The sequence below is a fragment of the Bos taurus genome, chromosome 24, assembly GCF_002263795.3.
Source record: "Bos taurus isolate L1 Dominette 01449 registration number 42190680 breed Hereford chromosome 24, ARS-UCD2.0, whole genome shotgun sequence".
Lineage (NCBI taxonomy): Eukaryota > Metazoa > Chordata > Mammalia > Artiodactyla > Bovidae > Bos > Bos taurus.
Genome location: NC_037351.1, coordinates 17668722 through 17687405, shown reverse-complemented (window position 1 = coordinate 17687405; position 18684 = coordinate 17668722). Strand labels below are relative to the sequence as shown.

Genomic DNA, 18684 nt, shown 5'->3' with positions numbered 1-18684 from the left:
GTCTTTTGAGTGTCATCTTGATTTCTGTCAGATTTTTTTCACAACTATGAGTTTTCTTTGACCTTCTAGCACATGCCTACTAAACAAAAGTAAAGAAAAAGGTCATCATTCATAGTTTTACTCTTTCCAATAAGAATGGAGAGAGCTTCCACAATCCCTGCCTTCCTATAAAGGCACAAATAGTTTCAAGTCCATATTTAAGTCTATCTTGAACTATGTTATGAGAACATTCTATTAATAAAATTACTGAAGAAGACTGACCATGAAATAGATACTTCAATGTCAATAGCATAAAGTTCCCCATAGTGTGATTCTTCACTTCCTATCTGATGTAACATAAATTGTAGAGATATTGTAAGTACGTATCATCATTTTAATTTTATTTACTTAATTTTAAAGGTCACTTTGCTACTGCTGCTAAGTTGCTTCAGTCGTGTCCGACTCTGTGCGACCCCGGAGATGGCAGCACACCAGGCTCCACCGTCCCTGGGATTCTCCAGGCAAGAACACTGGAGTGGGTTGCCATTTCCTTCTCCAGTGCATGAAAGGGAAAAGTGAAAGTGAAGTCGCTCAGTTTTGTCTGATTCTTAGCGACCCCGTGGACTGCAGCCTACCATGTTTCTCCGTCCATGGGATTTTCCAGGCAAGAGTACTGGAGTCGGGTGCCATTGCCTTCTCTGAAAGATCACTTTAGGATCCTCCAAATGTTTTGAAAGAAGATAAACTATGAATCTATTTTGTTTTAAGATATAGAAGCTTTGTATAAAATTGCAATAACGTTCCATATATTAGAGACTGAAAATTTTTATTGCCAACTTTGAAAATTTTTATTGCCAAATACTTGACATACCACTTGAGAAAATAAAATATCAACAAAGACACTCAAAGTTTCTCTATCTGAGAGTTTTCAGCATATGACTTTCATTCTATGTGATGCCAGTGTATTTGAGTCTAGTTGAAAATCAGTTTGTGTTAATGCAAGAAAATGTGTCAACAAAATTTCACCTTTTAACCTAGGCATTGGTCTAGATTACAAAAAATAAGCAAACAACAAACACAAATTGTACTTTACTAATTGTGTGTATGTGAGTCAGAAAAGAAATAACTGAAGACAGCTGATTCTAGATGGAAGGCTAACTCTATATGGGGTCAAGGAGGTAAGAGAGGGAGAGAAAAAAAAATGGTGGGTTGATGCTTTTGAACTGTGGTGTTAGAGAAGACTCTTGAGAGTCCCATGAACTGCAAGGAGAATCAGTCCATTCTGAAGATCAGCCCTGGGATTTCTTTGGAAGGAACGATGCTAAAGCTGAAACTCCAGTTCTTTGGCCACCTCATGCCAAGAGTTGACTAATTGGAAAAGATTCTGATGCTGGGAAGGATTGGGGGCAGGAGGAGAAGGGGACGACATAGGATGAGATGGCTGGATGGCATCACTGACTCAATGGACGTGAGTCTGAGTGAACTCCGGGAGTTGGTGATGGACAGGGAGGCCTGGCGTGCTGCAATTCATGGGGTTGCAAAGAGTCAGAGACGACTGAGCGACTGAACTGAACTGAACTGAATGTGGAAGAGCCCAGGAATTGAGAGTCAGTGAGTGAAATGAAAGTCGCTGAGTCGTGTCTGACTCTGCAACCCTGGACTATACACTCCATGGAATTCTCCAGGCCAGAATACTGGAGTGGGTAGCATTTCCCTTCTCCAGAGGATCTTCCCAACGCAGGGGTCAAACCCAGGTCTCCTGCTTGCAGGCAAATGCCTTACCAGCTGAGCCACAAGGGAAGCCCAGTGACTACACCCTAAATAAGTGTTTTACCTTAGCTGACCGCTTTGTGAGAAGGGATTGCAAAGAACATAAATAAAGGGAGGAATTGGAATTAAAAGAACTTCAGGAGCAGAGAGAACGAAGAAAGAGCTTTGCACTTTGGCACAAGTAGCCTGTGAAAGGAAATAAGAACTTGAGTTTTGGTGGCAGAATGTATTCTGAGTTGGATTAGATCCTGGGGCAAAGGAGACAATAGCAGATATCAAGGCCACGTTACCAAGAAACTGGCTATCTCAGTATTTATAGGACTACAACCTTAAATGGAAAAATCTTGACTAGTATCTGGCCTCTCATTCTTTACATAGGGACCATCTATATTTAGTTGTTCTGGAGAAAGTTAAATTTCATTTACATATTAGTATTAATACAAAATAAGTAAATGTAGCAACAATTAAAAGAAGATATACACACTTCCCAGGAGGCACTGGTGGTAAAAAACCCACCTGCCAATGCAAGAGATGCAGGAGACACAGATTTGATCCACTCCTGGGTTGGGAAGATCCCCTGGAGGAGGGCATGGCAATCCTCTCCAGTATTCTTGCCTGGATAATCTCATGAACAGAGGAACCTGGTGGCCTGCAGTAAACAGGGTCACAAAGAGTCAGACATGACTGAAGTGACTTAGCACATGTGTACATGCAGTAAGACAAGAAAAATGCAGGAAAATTTAGTAGAAAATATAGTCCCTATGTGTCTGTAAACTATAGAAGATAGATGTGAGAAAGGAAAACACAGTAAAAAGAGACTGTAAAGAGAATAAAAAAAAATGAGAGATGTTTAGGGTAGTAAACACTATCCGTAATGCACCCATAAAACAATATGTGCATAATAATACCTAAGTGAAACCAAAACAATAAAATACAATATAATACTTAAACATTTTTATTCAAGAAATTGTTCAAGAAAGGAAAGAAGCTTTACATCTATAAATAGAAAGTTTATATATATATATATGTAAAACATATTCATATATATAATTATTAGACTTTAAAAATAAATAACACATTCTTTGGGAGGCAAGACATAAAAAAAGAAAAAGATCAGGGACCTCCCAAGGAAAATAATTATAATTGTGCCTGACTTCTCTCCAGTGACAGTCAGGGCAGAAAGCACTAAAGAGTGTCTATAAGTTACTCTAGAGGGACAAAGTGAAGTCCAAAATCGTTATAGACCAATAAGCTCTTTTTCAATAATAAAGACTTACAGTAGATTTGAACATGAAAAATCTGAGCAGATAGTGCTCAGATGAGTTTTGGAAACTTTTGGAAAGTGAAAGCAAAAGGACTGGCAGATTAAAACAATACTTACATGGGAAACATGGTGACAGAATGGAATATAAATGTCAATGATCTGCAAGTGTAGAAATGAAAAACTAAAAAAATGGGTGGGGTTTGGAAGATGAAAGTAGAATAAACTTTCTGTTACCCTATTTATAATAACTGGCAATCAAAGTGAAAGTGAAAGTCGCTGTCATGTCCGAGTATTTGCAACCCCATCTAGGCCAGAATACTGGAGTGGGTAGCCTATCCCTTCTCTAGCGGATCTTCCTGACCCAGGAATCCATCCAGGATCTCCTGTATTGCAGGCGGATTCTTTAACAACTGAGCTATCGGGGAATGTAGCACCAGACTTCCCTGTCCATCACTAACTCCCGGAGCCTGCTCAAACTCAGGTCCATCAAGTTGGTGATGCCATCCAAAAATCTTATCCTCTGTTGTCCCCTTTTCCTCCTGCCTTCAATCTTTCCCACGTCAGGATCTTTTCAAATGAGTCAGTTCTTCACATCAGGTGGCCGAAGTATTGGAATTTCAGCTTCAACATCAGTCCTTCCAATGAATATTCAGGACTGGTTTCCTTTAGGATGGACTGGTTAGATCTCCTTGCAGTCCTAGGGACTCTCAAGAGTCTTCTCCAACACCACAGTTTAAAAGCATCAATTCTTTGGTGCTCAGCTTTCTTTACAGTCCAACTCTCACATCCATATATGACTACTGGAAAAACCATAGCTTTGACAAGATGGACCTTTATTGACAAAGTAATGTCTCTGCTTTTTAATATGCTGTCTACGTTGGTTGACAATCAAAAAGACCACCAAAAACTGATACTGTTAAATAGTGTACTTTTAAGCATATTTTAAAATGTAAAGATAAAAAGTAAGAAAATTATTTTATTCCATAAAATTAAGCAGAGGAGAGAATGGGAGGTGGGAAAAGAGGATAAAACACACAATAGTGAAATTTTTATATGCTAATATCAGTAACTTTTTAAAAAAGAAATAAACAGCCACTTTTAGTATATATATAACTTTTTTTATTTTGTGTTTTACATGAAGTACCAGTCAATGCTGCCTGTATATTAGAATCAAGTGGGAGGGCTTTAAAGAACATTAATGCCTGGTTTCCAATGCTACAGAGGTTGTTTTGATTGAGGTAATACTACATCATGATAAAATAAAGCCTTTTGCCCAGATAGAATAAATTCTTGTGTTTTAAAATATAATTTTATTTCTTTTAGAAAAAACTTTTAGGAAAATGTTGCAATTATCTCAAGATAGAGTATATTTTAAACAATATAAAAAACATAGGGCAATCCAAAAAGAGGTTGATCATTTTACTAATATATAAGATTTTAAAGGGGTTTTTAATAGATGGTAATAAAAATAAATAAAATACCTAAAAATAAAAAATGCAGATTTTACCTATGTTATAATCCAATTGTTTAAAATATATACACATATGTCTATACATATAATGGAAGAAACCCATACCTAAATTACTTCAGTGTTGAGTTTCAGGTGATAATCTTTCTATTCTTCTTGGCTATTCTTTTTATTCTCTTTTTAACTATTATCTTTTTCTGCAAGTTTCTATATATTGATTCTGTGTTCAAACAATTCTCATAAAACTATGGACGTTCAAAAATGTGAGTAATCCAGATGCAGTGAAGCAATTTCCCTTAGCTCCATCCACTCAAAGTCATGTCATATGATTAGGTAAACCCAGATTCTGCCTTGATACAGCAGATATCCATGAATTTAAGCCTATGTTCTGCTAAGTGGGCAGTAAATTGTTATGTAGAAGACAGCCTGAAAGGAAGTGTGTTCCACTAGATGGAATTAAACACTATAATGACAGGAACATGAATTATGTTCATAATGTAGTAACTTACTTTCTGTTCAACTTTGAAAAAGTAATTTAACTTATGTGTTTCAGTTCCCATTAAATTGATGGTAATAATCTTTCTTTGTTAACAAAGTGCTTTGAAATCACTGTGTGACAAGTAATATATTACCAGAAAGTATTCTTATTTCATTCTGCATTGTAACCTCTCAGGAAAAGGATCTATGCATCATTGTGAGTATTTTAATGTACAGTGTTGAGGGAAAAAAATGAGGGTATGATAGAGAATGATATGGAAAATACTGTAATGCTCTTCTGTAAGTCAGTGTTATGAACTCACCTTGAATGTTGAATTGACTAATAGTATTTATATCAATGGAATGACAAATGTCGGGAAGTTTCAGAGAAAGCACACTGGCACCCTATTTGTGAAGGAGGCAGGGGGAAAATAGAGGTTAATAGAACTTACTACACAAAAATAGGACTACATTTCAAAATAGGTAAAAGAATTTCAGGACAATCATACAAGTAAGAGAAAGAAGACATTTCTATCTTATAAGGATGTGAAATGTAGTTGAAGAAATTTTCAGTATAAATAAATGGGGTACCATTTTACTAAACTAGTTCCCAGCTTATGGAACATGTTCAAGAAGTGGCAGAGAGAAAATATAATTTGTAAAGAAAAGTTAAAACATAGCATGTATGTACATTTGTTTGTATGCATATTTGAATTGCTAGTGATACAAGCTCTCCCCTTTGTCATGAATACCAATGAAGCAAAGTCACATTTTTTTTTTTAATCAAGTCATTAATTGCATTGGTGTCTTCTTGGTAGAAACTTCCCCTGAACCAGAAAAACCACAAAGCTGATTAGAAACACATTCATGAATTAATCACATACTTTTATTGCTTTCCTGGGGATTTAAATTTTATAAGGAATACAATAAAAGTTAGTAAATATTTACTTATCACACATGATAACATAGGACCAACAATGCAAGACAACTTACCTGAAAAGCATTTGTAAGATCTAAAATGCTACAAGTATTTTTACGCTCACACATAGTCTCATTTGGAAATCTGAAGATTTACTTGTTTCTTCACGTGGGAAGGAAGTTGCACTTATGACTACAAATCTAAAACATCTATCCTACCACACCTCTAAAAAAATCAAGAAATAGTTGGATTGTAGGTGACATATAGAGTGACATAGTGTCACAGTGAATTCTGATAGATTTTGTTTACAACTCAACCCATCATTTGCTATTCTGATAAAATTTCTGATCAATTTTCAGAAGTTTTCTAAGACCCTGTTACTTCAGATATAAGACACTGAATTTAAAATCTGGTTGGAGAAGTAGATGAGGCAATGTGTGTATAAATGGCCGGCAAAGTTTGAGGCATTTACGATCTGTTAATAAGTATCGACTTATCAGCATATCAGAGAGTTAACAATACATCCTTATTTGAGCAATACTCAGCTAACCACAAAAGTCTTTAAGTGTCAGACTCTTCATATGTTATCATCAGGCTAAAAATATCAAATTCATACATTGCTGAAATTATCAAACGTACCTCAAGAATCAATAATCTTCATTTCCACCTTTCTTCCCTCCCACATTCTTCGCTATTTGTACCATTAAAGACAACTGCACCACATTGAACATTTACAGACTGAATTAGTCACCAAGTGTTTAAATGCTCAATCTGCCTTCTTTATTTTAATACCTCAAATAATAAGACTTGGCAATTTTATACAAGTAAATTACATGAACCATTTAATGCTGATATAGTCTTTTGTGATCAACTTCTATATAGTAATAAGATATACTGAGCTCTCTGATATAGCTGCCTAACATTGCTTTATTTAAAATTTTTTACCTTTCTATGGTTGCAAGAACTAAAAATAACATTTTAAGAGATTTTCCGTTTCCAGTTCTGCATGTAAGGCGTTTGAAAATTGCCACTCTGTCCTAAGAGCGAGTAAAAAGCTAAATAGATGGAAAATTTACAACTTTTTCAGTATGCAAAAGAAGAGTAGGAAAAGAGACAGACAGGCAGATTCAGGTTATCATGACTTACTAGGGCAGAAATTCACAGGGGGAACAGCCACAGGCACCAGGGCCAGAGTTGGAAAGCCTGAACTACAGCTGATGAGTTCGGAGATTCACTCTGGGCACAATTAAGAGTTAACAAATTCAGAGGAACTCATTCATGGGGGGAGACCCCCACAATATTTCAAGATTTACCTTTAAGATCTCAATCTGGTTTCTATGGTAAATAATAAAATTCCTCAAATGCCTCTGGCAGGGGAAAGGGGAAAGGAACCATTTTTAAATGCTCTAGAGCATTTCATTCTTCTTAAAATGCCTGCCCTCAGATGAAAGAAACCATCCAGAACCTAAGATGTTGGGACATTATCAGACCCTAAATGACATGAGAGAATTCAAATACTCAACTCCAGTCAGCTCTGGCCTCCCACATGAGAGAAAGGAAATATTGAACTTGATCCATTCTGTTCTATCTCAGGGTGGGGGAAGGGGAGGAAACAAACAAACAAACAAACAAACTGAGAAACAATTGTGAAACTTTTAGCCAATGAGCAGCATTGGCTCATTAAAAAACTGAGACCTAACTGTAACACTATAGAATGCCTCTCCTCCTTCCAGACCTCACTATCTCCTTACCATTTATACCCTAACATTTTACCAGGGACAGAATATTAGACTATAAGAAGACACCATGCAAACTGAAAGTTACAACACACAGTTTGAAGAGGCAGAATAAGCATCAGAACCAGCTTTAGCAGGAATGATGGAACTAACTCATAGGGATGTATGATTAATATGCTAAGGGTTATACCAGATACAGCAGAGAGCAAGGAAGAATATATGGGTAATGAAAACAGAGGGAGAAAAATCCTCAAAAGGACCAAAAATAAATGCTACAGATAAGATAAAAAATAAAACAAGCAACAACAAAAAATATAACAAAACTGATGAATAACTGATGGGCTTGTTAGCCAGAACACAACTGAAGAAAGAATCTCTGAACTTAAGGAGATCTCAATGGAACCCTTAAAAACTGAAGAGCAAAAATAACAGAGCCTGAAAGAAAAAAAGAAAAAGGAAAATAATATCCAAGGAACATGGACAAATGAAAAAGGTGCAATATATAAATCAGAATACAAAGGGAAAAAAAAATAAGCAGAAAAGGAAAAAAAAAAATTGAAGCAACAGTGATTGATAATTTCTCCAAATTAATGTCAGACACCAAACCACAGATCCAAGAAACTCAGAGACAGAGAATCCTAAGCAGGACATATCCCATGGAAATTACATCCAAGCATATCACTTTAAAATCATACAAATAAAAAGATAGAGAAAAAATCCTGAAAGAAACTAGGGTGGGGCAAGAAAATCCTAATTATAGAGGAACAAAGGTAAGAATTACATTCGACTTCTTCTCTGAAATTGTGTAACAAAGAAGAGACTGAAATGAAATATTAACAGTGTTGGGAGAAAAAAAAATCAATCTAGAATTCTGACTCCTTTGAAATTATCTTTCAAAAATCAAAGAGAAGCAGACTTTCTCAGATAAAACTTAGGGCTTTGTTGTCAGTAGATGTGACTTGCAAGAAATGTTAAAAGAAATTCTTTAGAGAGAAGGAAAGTAATGTTAACTAAAAAAAAAGATGCATAACTTGAGAGTTGTGAGTTAAGTTTAATTGGGGGCTAAATGAGAACTGCAGTCCAGGAGAACTGCACCCCAGATAGTTCTGAGAAACTGCTCCAAAGAGGCAATAGGAGGAAAGTCAATATATAAGATTTTGGTAGAGGCAAAGTTCAAGATCTTTAAGCACTCATTTTACAAAAGGTTTTCTGCTAGTTGCAAGCAGCTGATGTCAACATGAAGGGAGTTAGTGCTTTTCTAGATATGAGGAGATGTGAGGATTGAGATTATAAAATCTGTTCCTAAAAACATCCAACTATCTAGAGACCTGCCCCATCAGATTCCTTAGAACACAAAATGCCTCACTCCATCCTGAATGTTTTCACATTTGCCCCATCTATTTACCATGAACCCCCTCAGGGATGTTGAAGGTCAACAGCTGCAGAAGTACAAGGTTTAATCTCCACAGAGGCAGATGGCAAATGCCCTTGTTCAGTCACTGGCAATGCTCTTAGCAAGTGCCAATTTGTAGTTGACAGTAATAAGAGTCAAAAACAAGAATTTGCATAAAATAAGAAATTATGTGGAAGAAGAAAGAAGAGATGATAATTTTCCAAAAAATAATTTTTTATTATTTTAACAGATTATTTATTCAAAATAATAATTCCAGCAATCTTTTATATGTATGACATACATATACAGGATTATTTTGTCTTCATAAATTATCCATTCTGCTCATGAGGTATTATAATGCTATTTGAAAGTAGATTAATTATAAAAGTAGATTGCAAACTCTGAGGTAACCACTAAAAAGAAGTAAAGAAAGATATATAAATAATATGTTAAAGAAGGAGAGAAAATGAATAAAAAATTATTAAAACCATAAAAGAAAGAAAGAGTGTTTAAAAAAAAGAATAGAAACAAATAGAAAACAGTAAAAATTATGGTACATATTAATGTAAATATTCCAATAATCACTATGAATGTCATTGGCCTAAATACTCCAAGCAAAGGCAGATGTTGTAAGAATGGATCATAAAATAAAGCACACCTTAACAAATTATAAATAATAGAAAACATAGAATGTCTGCTCTCAGACCACAATGGAATTAGATTAAAAATCAATAACAGAAAGATAAGGAAGATTTCAAAATTAAAAGAAATAATAATACTACTACTAAATAACTTATGGGTAAAATAAAAAAAAATCTAAAGGATAATTTGAAACAAATGAAAATGAAATATAAGTATAAACATTTATGGGATGCAGTGAAAGCAATGTTTACAGATAAATGTACAGCATTGACTGCATATGTTATAAAAGAAGAAAGATCTAAAGTTAATCATCTCAGTTTCCACTACAGGAAACTAGAAAAAGAAGAACAAGTTAAATCTAAAGTAAGAGGAATAAAATAAATAATCATAAATCAATGAAAATTGAAGAAAGAAAATCAGTAGAGAAAAATCGATGAAACTAAAATATGATTCTTTGAAAAGTCAGTAAAAACAAAAAGCTGGGCTAAGAAAGAAGAAAAAAAGGAAACAAATTTCTCATATCCAAAATTAAAATGGAGATATACAGATCCTATGGACACTTAGAATAGAATAAAGCAGTGCTAGGAGCAACTATGCCCAGAAATTTGATAGCCTAGATGAAATGGAAAAATTCCTTGAAAGACACAATTTGCTAACATGCAGACTAAGAGAAATTGATATTCTGAATAGGTTTATCTTATTAAAGAAACTGAATAAAAAGTAAATGACCTGTGAAAGAGAAATCATCAGTCCTATATGGGTTCTCTGGTGAATTCTACCATACATGTTACTGTTGTTGCTTTTCATTTGCCAGGTTGCGTCTGACTCTTTGCAACTTCATGAGCTACAACACTTCAGGCTTCCCTGTCCTTCACTATCTCCTGGAGTTTGTTCAGACTTCTGTCTATTGAGTCAGTGATGCCATCCAACCGTCTCATCCTCTGTCATCCCCTTCTCTTCTTGCCCTCAGTCTTTCCCAGCATCAGGGTCTCTTCGAATGGGTTAGCTCTTTGCATCAGGTGGCCAAAGTTTTGGAGCTTCAGCCTCAGCACCAGTCCTTCCAATGATATTCAGGGCTCATTTCCTTTAGGATTGACTGGCTTGATCTCCCTGCTGTCCAAGGGACTTTCAAAAGTCTTCTCCAACACCAGAGTTCAAAGCATCAATTCTTAGGTGCTCAGCCTATTTTATGATCCAACTCTTACATCCATACATGACAACTGGAAAAATCATAGATTTGACTATAAGGAGCTTTGTTGGCAAAGTGATGTCTCTGCTTTTTGATATACTTTCTAGGTTTGTCATAGCTGTTCTTCCAAGAAGCAAGTGTCTTATAATTTTGTGGCTGCAGTCACCATCCACAGTGATTTTGGAGCCCAAGAAAGTTAAATCTGACCCTGTTTCCACATTTTTCCCAATCTATTTGCCATGAAGTGATAAGACCGGATACCATGATCTTCATTTTTTGAATGTTGAGTTTTAAGCCAGCTTTTTTCATTTTCCTCTTTTACCTTCATCAAGAGGCTCTCTGCTGCTGCTGCTAAGTCGCTTCAGTCGTGTCCGACTCTGTGCGACCCCATAGACGGCAGCCCTAGTTCCTCTTCAATTTCTTCCATTAAAGTGGTATCATCTGCATAATTGAGGTTGCTGCATATCTCAGCAATCTTGATTCCAGCTTGTGATTCATCCACTTCAGGATTTCACATGAAGTACTCTGCATATAAGTTGAATAAGCAGGGTGACAGTATATAGACTTGATGTACTCCTTTCCCAATTTTGAACCAGTCAGTTGTTCCATGTCCAGTTCTAATCATTGCTTCTTGTCCTGCATACAGGTTTGTCAGGAGGCAGATAATGTGATCTAGTATTCCCATTGCATTAAGAATATTTCATGGTTTGTTGTGAGCCACACATCCAAAGGCTTTAGCATAGTCAATGAAACAGAAGTAGGTATTTTTACTGGAATGCCTTGCTTTTTCTATGATCCAGCATATGTTGCCAATTTGATCTCTGGTTCCTCTGCCCTTTTTAAATCCAGCTTGTACATCTGGAAGATCTCAGTTCATGTTCTGCTAAAGTCTAGCTTGAAGGATTTTGAGCATAATATTGTTAGCATGTGAAATGAGTGCAATTGTATGGTAAATTGAACATTCTTTAGCATTGTTCTTCTTTGAGATTGAAATGGGAACTGACGGTTTCCAGTCCTGTGGCCACTGCTGTTTTCCAAATTTGCTGGCATAATGAGAACCACACTTTAACAGCATCATCTTTTAGGATTTTAAGTAGCTCGGCTGGAATTCAGTCACCTCCACTAGCTGTGTTTGTAGTGATGCTTCTTAAGGCCCACTTAGCTTCACACTCCAGAATGTCTGGCTGCAGATAAGTGACCACACCACTGTGGTTATCTGGGTTATTAAGAGCTTATTTGTACAGTTCTTCTGTGTATTCTTGCCACCTTTTCTTAATCTCTTCTGCTTCTGTTATGACCTTGCTTTTTTTTTTTTTTCCTTTATTGTGCCTATCTTTGCAAGAAATATTCGCTTGGTATCTCCAATTATCTTAAAGAGATCTCTAGTCTTTCCCATTCTGTTGAGTCCCTCCATTTTTCTGCATTGTTCACTTAAGAAGGCTTTCTTATCTCTCCTTGCTATTCTTTGGAACACTGCATTCAGTTGAGTATATCTTTCCCTTTCTCCTTTGCCTTTCACTTCTCTTCTTTTCTCAGCTATTTGTAAGGCCTCCTGAGACAACCACTTTGACTTCTTGCATTTCATGCTCTTGGGGATGGTTTTGGTCACTACCTCCTATAAAATGTTGTGAATCTCCATTCATAGTTCTTCAGGTACTCTGTCTTCTAGATCTAGTCCCTTGAATCTATTTGTCACTCATATAATCCTTAGGAATTTGACTGAGGTCATACCTGAATGGCTTAGCAGCTTTCCCTGCTTTCTTCAATTTGAGCCTGAATTTTGTAATAAGGAATTCATGATCTGAGCCACATTCAGCTCCCAGTCTTATTTTTCTTGACTGTACAGAGCTTCTCCATCTTCTGCTGCAAAGAATATAACCAATCTGATTTCAGTATTGATCATCTTGGTGATGTCCATGTGTAGAGTCATCTCTTGTGTTGTTGGAAGAGGGTGTTTGCTATGACTAGTGCATTTTCTTGGCAGAACTCTGTTAGCCTTTGCGCTGCTCATTTTTAACTCCAGGGCCAAACTTCCTGTTATTCCAGGTATTGCTTGACTCTCTGCTTTTGTATTCCAGTCCCCTGTGATGAGAAGGGCATCTTTTTTTTAGGGAGTCTTGTATGTCTTCATAGAATCGTTCAACTTCAGCTTCTTCAGCATTAGTAGTTGGGTCATTGACTTGGATTATGATAATGTCGAATGGTTTGCTTTGGAAATGAACCGAAATCATTCTGTCATTTTTGAGATTGCAGCCAAGTACTGCATTTCAGATTCTTTTGTTAAATATGAGAGTTACTCCAATCCTTCTAAGGGATTTCATTCCTGCAGTAGTAGATATAATGGTCATCTGAATTAAATTCACCCATATCCATCCATTTTAGTTCACTGATTCCTAAAATGTTAATGCTCACTCTGGCCATCTGCTGTCTGACCACATCCAATTTACCTTGATTTATGGACCTAACGTTCCAGTGTCCTATGCAATATTGTTCTTTACAGCATCACAATTTACTTTCACCATCAGATACAATCACAACTGGACGTCATTTCCACTTTGGCTCAGCCTCTTCATTCTTTCTGTAGCCATTTCTTGGCTCTTCCCCAGTAGTATATTTTGGACACCTACTGACCTAGGGGTTGGGGGGTTCATCTTTTGGTGTCATATCCTTTTGCCTTTTCATACTGTTCACGGGGTTCTCAAGGCAAGAAAACTGAAGTGGTTTGCCATTCCCTTCTCCAGGGGACAATGTTTTGTCAGGCCCTAACTAGCAGGGGCATACTCTTCAACTATTCAACATAGCTGGATGACATAACTGGTGCCCTGGCTGTCCCACTGCTCATCCTCATTGAGTATTTAAATCTTCACTGTCCATTGGGTGTCCATCAATGTGCTGCCAGGAGGTAAGGCAAGGGCCCTGCTGGAGTGTCTGTGAACTGGGTCCAGGAAGGCTGGAGTCAATGTTGGGGGATGCCCAGGAGTGGAGGGCACCCTGGCCTCAATGCTGCTGCTGCCCATCCTGAAGCTGATCTGCTGCCTAGGAGTCACTGGCTGTTCCAAGAGTCGCTGTCCACAGTGGCTGTTCCAAGAGACATTGATCCGCCATCTGGGAATCTTAGGCAGCCCTTTAGCTGATCCATCCCCTAGGAGCAAATGGTACCCCAGCCTCTCTGCTGGCACTGGTTGCCCTGAGAATCTGCCACCATTGCTGGCTCCATGCTATAGGAACGGAGGGCTCTGGTCAATATCCTGCTGCTGCCTCCTTTGTTCCATGTCTGGTTCTGTTTCTTCTTGTCCTGCATACAGGTTTCTCAGGAGGCAGGTAAGGTGATCTGGTACTGCCATCTCTTGAAGAATTTCCCACAGTTTGTTGCGATCCACACAAAGACTTTAGTGTGGTCAATAAATGAAACCAAAGTAAAAAATCATACCATTACTTATTTGAGTGGCTAAGTCACTGTGTTATATAGAAAAGATAACCATTTGCTTAGTATATTTGCAGAAACAAGTTTCTCTGTTTTTAGATAGAGTGTAAGGTGGAAGAGAATGAAAAGATCTGAGAGGGGATTCAGGAAGATATCAATAGGTTGGGGCGGGGGGAGAGAGAGAGGTATTTGGCAATTCAGATTGTACGAAGGCATTAGAATTACTAAAAGAAAACTGTGAACCCATTTCTGGCTCTAAAAGGCAAATGGAAATGATTTAAGCAAATGTGATTGTATTTCATTGCATTCAGACACAATAGTTATTAAGAAGAAATAACAACCTTGCTTCATGGCTACAGTTATTTTTGATCTATCACATCACTCTTTCTCTCAAAGAACTTAAAATTTAACTGAATTCACAAGCATATAAAGAGTTAAGATTAATGAAAGAGTTAAAAATGTAAGAGATTTTTACATGTCATAATTAACAACAAATGAACAGTGCAGGATACATGTGCTCTGACTTCATTACTTGATGGCAAAAGTCAGGGCAGGCTTCAGGGATGTGACATTCCTTTTGGCTTCTCTTAGAAAGTCAGCAACTGTAACAGCTAAAAATAAAAGAAGAATAAACAGAAGAAATGTATTTTAAATTAATATTCAAATGATTTTGAAATATTCAAGTGGAGCTACTGTGAGCATCAGTAATTACACCAAAAAAATGAGTAAATGTTATAATTACAACTGCAGTAAAAATTATCCAGCAGTTTCAGGAAGAGTCTCTGCACAGCATATTGATCAGCAGTTATAGGGCTTTTCTTAAGGATGGAAACAACCTGAAGAGAACATAAATTCAGTTTGTTCACATTGTAGATGTTCCAGTGACTGAGTCCCAAGACCATACAGATAGATAGCTTCAGGAATACTGGCCCCTACTGTTTATATCAGATATAATAATCATATATTAATATATTTCCTGGATTACACCATTGGGAGAAAAAATTTTCCCCATAGCTCTTTAAATTTCTCAGTTCAATCCGGTTAGCTAAGGATGTTTGGGTTAGAATCACTATTCTCCATTTATTAGCCCCAATACAATTCTAAAATCATGTTAATCACATTGCAAATATTATATCTAGGATTATAAATTTAGGTTTATAATAGTGATTGGTAGGAAGAAGAATACAACTGCCTGTTACTCTGCCTCTGTTACTTTCACTTTCGGCAATTTGACTCCTCCTGAATCCTGACACTCACTCCAATCTCAAGACCCTGGTCTTAAACACACCTGATCTTAAACACACCTCAGCTACTGGTTGTTTCTGCCTATTCTCCCCACTGGAGTTCTGTCTTTCACAGCATCCTTTAGAAAGATGGTATGGTTTCCATCAGGTTATATCAAACTCTTCAGCATTGTATTCTGGGTTCGCCCCCCATTAGTCACTACAAATGCTACTGGTATTCTTGTAGAGGACTTCAAATCGTATTAAAATCCCCAATTTACTTCCACATCCTCACTTATTGCAACCAATACATTCAACTCTCAGTGGCCTCCACAAACTCTACACCTCCGTGACTGCTTCCCTGAGAACCACACACCAGACCAACTCAGTCTTCTGAAAAGATACTGGAACCTGTAAATACAACTTCTTTCTCTAATTTATGCCTGCTTCTCAACTAATTTATTGAATTTCAATCCTGTCTGTCCAGTTCAGATTTTATGTTCTTTGGAAAAAGCTGTTTCTTAAGTATATTTGCAATCCCTATCCTCCCTAACATACTGCAATGTGTATGAATTTGAATACATATTTATTAAGTGAATAAATAGGGAAATAAGCAATTGAAATATTGAGTCTCAGGACAGCAAGGAATTCAGAGATCCTTGGAAATTTAAATGTCTTATAATAAATGTTGATGGATTGAGAATATTTGCTTTTTATATTTTACAATTGTTAGGCTGATTTAATGCAGCATAACTATAAAATTCACTTATTTTTGCTGAGATTTTAATGGAGCTTATAATCTAGTATAAGGAGAGAGAAAATAAACAAGTAAACACTCAAATAAACAAGATGATTTATCATTAATTTTTGCTACATATTTATTATACATGTTATATATCATCAGTTTACTGATGACTCTAAATTATGCAGTAGGATATAAATATGAATCTTTTCTCCAACCACTGGTTTGAATGCTGCTCAGCTAAATCTCCTTTTCCTGTCTTTTAATGACATATTGGGAAGAAACCATAACTTTCCAGTTGATCTAGCTATAATGACTCAAACCATTTTAAAACTTTAATCTTTTTTTTAGGTTTTTATTTATTTTTATTTTTTAATATAAATTTATTTATTTTAATTGGAGGCTAATTACTTTACAATATTGTATTGGTTTTGTCATACATTGACCTGAATCTGCCACGGGTGTACATGTGTTTCCCATCCTGAACCCCCCTCCCACATCCCTCCACATCCCATCCCGCTTTAATCTTAAACTCAATTTGTATCCCATTTCCTTCCCTCTCTCCAGTAGAGTCTTCAGCTGGGGACCTGGCTGAAAGAGTAAAGGAGATAAATGTATAGTATAGTTTGGCTCTTACAGTTCTCAGCCTATTCTGCCGCTGAGGTCCCTTCAACAAGGGAGCAGTCTCCTTAGATGGGATTTACTTGAAACCTGAATACCTTTTCAAGAATACATTAGCATCAGTGAAAATTTCTCATTCTTGAGGCCCACTCTCTCACCTGGTCCTGCATTTCTTTTTTTTTTTTTAATTTAAATTTATTTATTTTAATCAGAGGCTAATTACTTTACAATTGGTTTTGCCATACATCAACATGAATCCGCCATGGGTGTACACGTGTTCCCAATCCTGAACTCCCCTCCCACCTCCCTCTCCATACCATCCTTCTGGGTCATCCCAGTACACCAGCCCCAAGCTTCCTGTATCCTGAATCGAACCTGGACTGGCGATTCGTTTCTTCTTTCCAATTCTTCCCTCTGTTCAGTTAGGCACAGGGACAATTCTTAAGTCTGTTGCTGAAGGACGCTTTCACAAAATAAACAGCATGACTACTATCATTTAGGAGTGCCTTGCAGTCTCCTTGGTTTCTGGGAGGGAAAAGAAATAAACCAGGCCAATCTTCCACTTTGAACATGCCACTTTTCTTAAGACAGAACATTTTCATGATTTTTCCTTCAAATCTGCCCTTTCTCTAATATATCACCTCTCTTCTCAGTTTCAATCTCATTTACTCATGGTATGCAGGGGAAAACAGAATCTTGCTATGTGAGCATGTTAAATATTTCCATCTTATACTCTATAGCCTTTCCAACCTGGAACGTCCATGGTCTGCTTGAAAATACTTTTTTGTTGTTGTTGTTAGCTTTGGATTCTTGTTCTCGATGGTTAAACACCGGGAAATGTCCAAGTTATCACATCTATTTTTCTTTCTCCATCTTCTTTCCTTGTGAAGTTAGCAACATTTACATTTCTTTTCAGTGTTCTATTTGCATAGTTGTCACCATGGTAACAATAATCCAAGAAAAAATGATACCAATACATGCAGACAAGGGATAGAGAATGATCCAAGATCATGACAGCACAAAGATATGTTTAGGAGGATTCTCATCCCTACCTCCCACTAACCCGTAGTCCCATGGAGGCTTGGTTCTGTGAATAAGCAGCCTGATTGGGAGTACGAATCCTGCTGGGTCTTTAGAGAAACTTTCTATTTTATCAGATACTTATAGCTTTGGAGATGATAGCTCTCCAACATTCTCAGTTCAGTTCAGTTCAGTCGCTCAGTCGTGTCCGACTCCTTGCCACCCTGTGAATCACAGCACGCCAGGCCTCCCTGTCCATCACCAACTCCCAGAGTTCACTCAGACTCACATCCATCGAGTCAGTGATGCCATCCAGCCATCTCATCCCCTGTCGTCCCCTTCTCCTCCTGCCCCTAATCCCTCCCAGCATCAGAGTCTTTTCCAATGAGTCAACTCTTCCCGTGAGGTGGCCAAAGTACTGGAGTTTCAGCTTTAGCATCATTCCTTCCAAAGAAATCCCAGGGCTGATCTCCTTCAGAATGGACTGGTTGGATCTCCTTGCAGTCCAAGGGACTCTCAAGAGTCTTCTCCAATACCACAGTTCAAAAGTATCAATTCTTAGGCATTCAGCTTTCTTCACAGTCCAACTCTCACATCCATACATGGTAACAGGAAAAACCATAGCCTTGACTAGACGGACCTTTGTTGGCAAAGTAATGTCTCTGCTTTTCAATATGCTATCTAGGTTGGTCATAACTTTTCTTCCAAGGAGTAAGTGTCCTTTAATTGCATGGCTGCAGTCACCATCTGCAGTGATTTTGGAGCCCCCCAAAATAAAGCCTACCTCTTAACATATCCAAGTAACTGATAAGATGCT

General features: G+C 37.1%; 1 long non-coding RNA gene across 1 annotated transcript; it reads right to left on the bottom strand.

The window, feature by feature from the left end:
• Positions 1-9830: 9830 nt before the first annotated feature.
• Positions 9831-18469, bottom strand: LOC112444202 (uncharacterized). The gene is made up of 3 exons (XR_003032450.2): positions 17598-18469; positions 17223-17372; positions 9831-14872 (listed from the first exon to the last, which is right to left on the bottom strand). It is a non-coding gene; the product is annotated as an uncharacterized lncRNA (long non-coding RNA).
• Between the last annotated feature and the right edge of the window lie 215 nt (positions 18470-18684).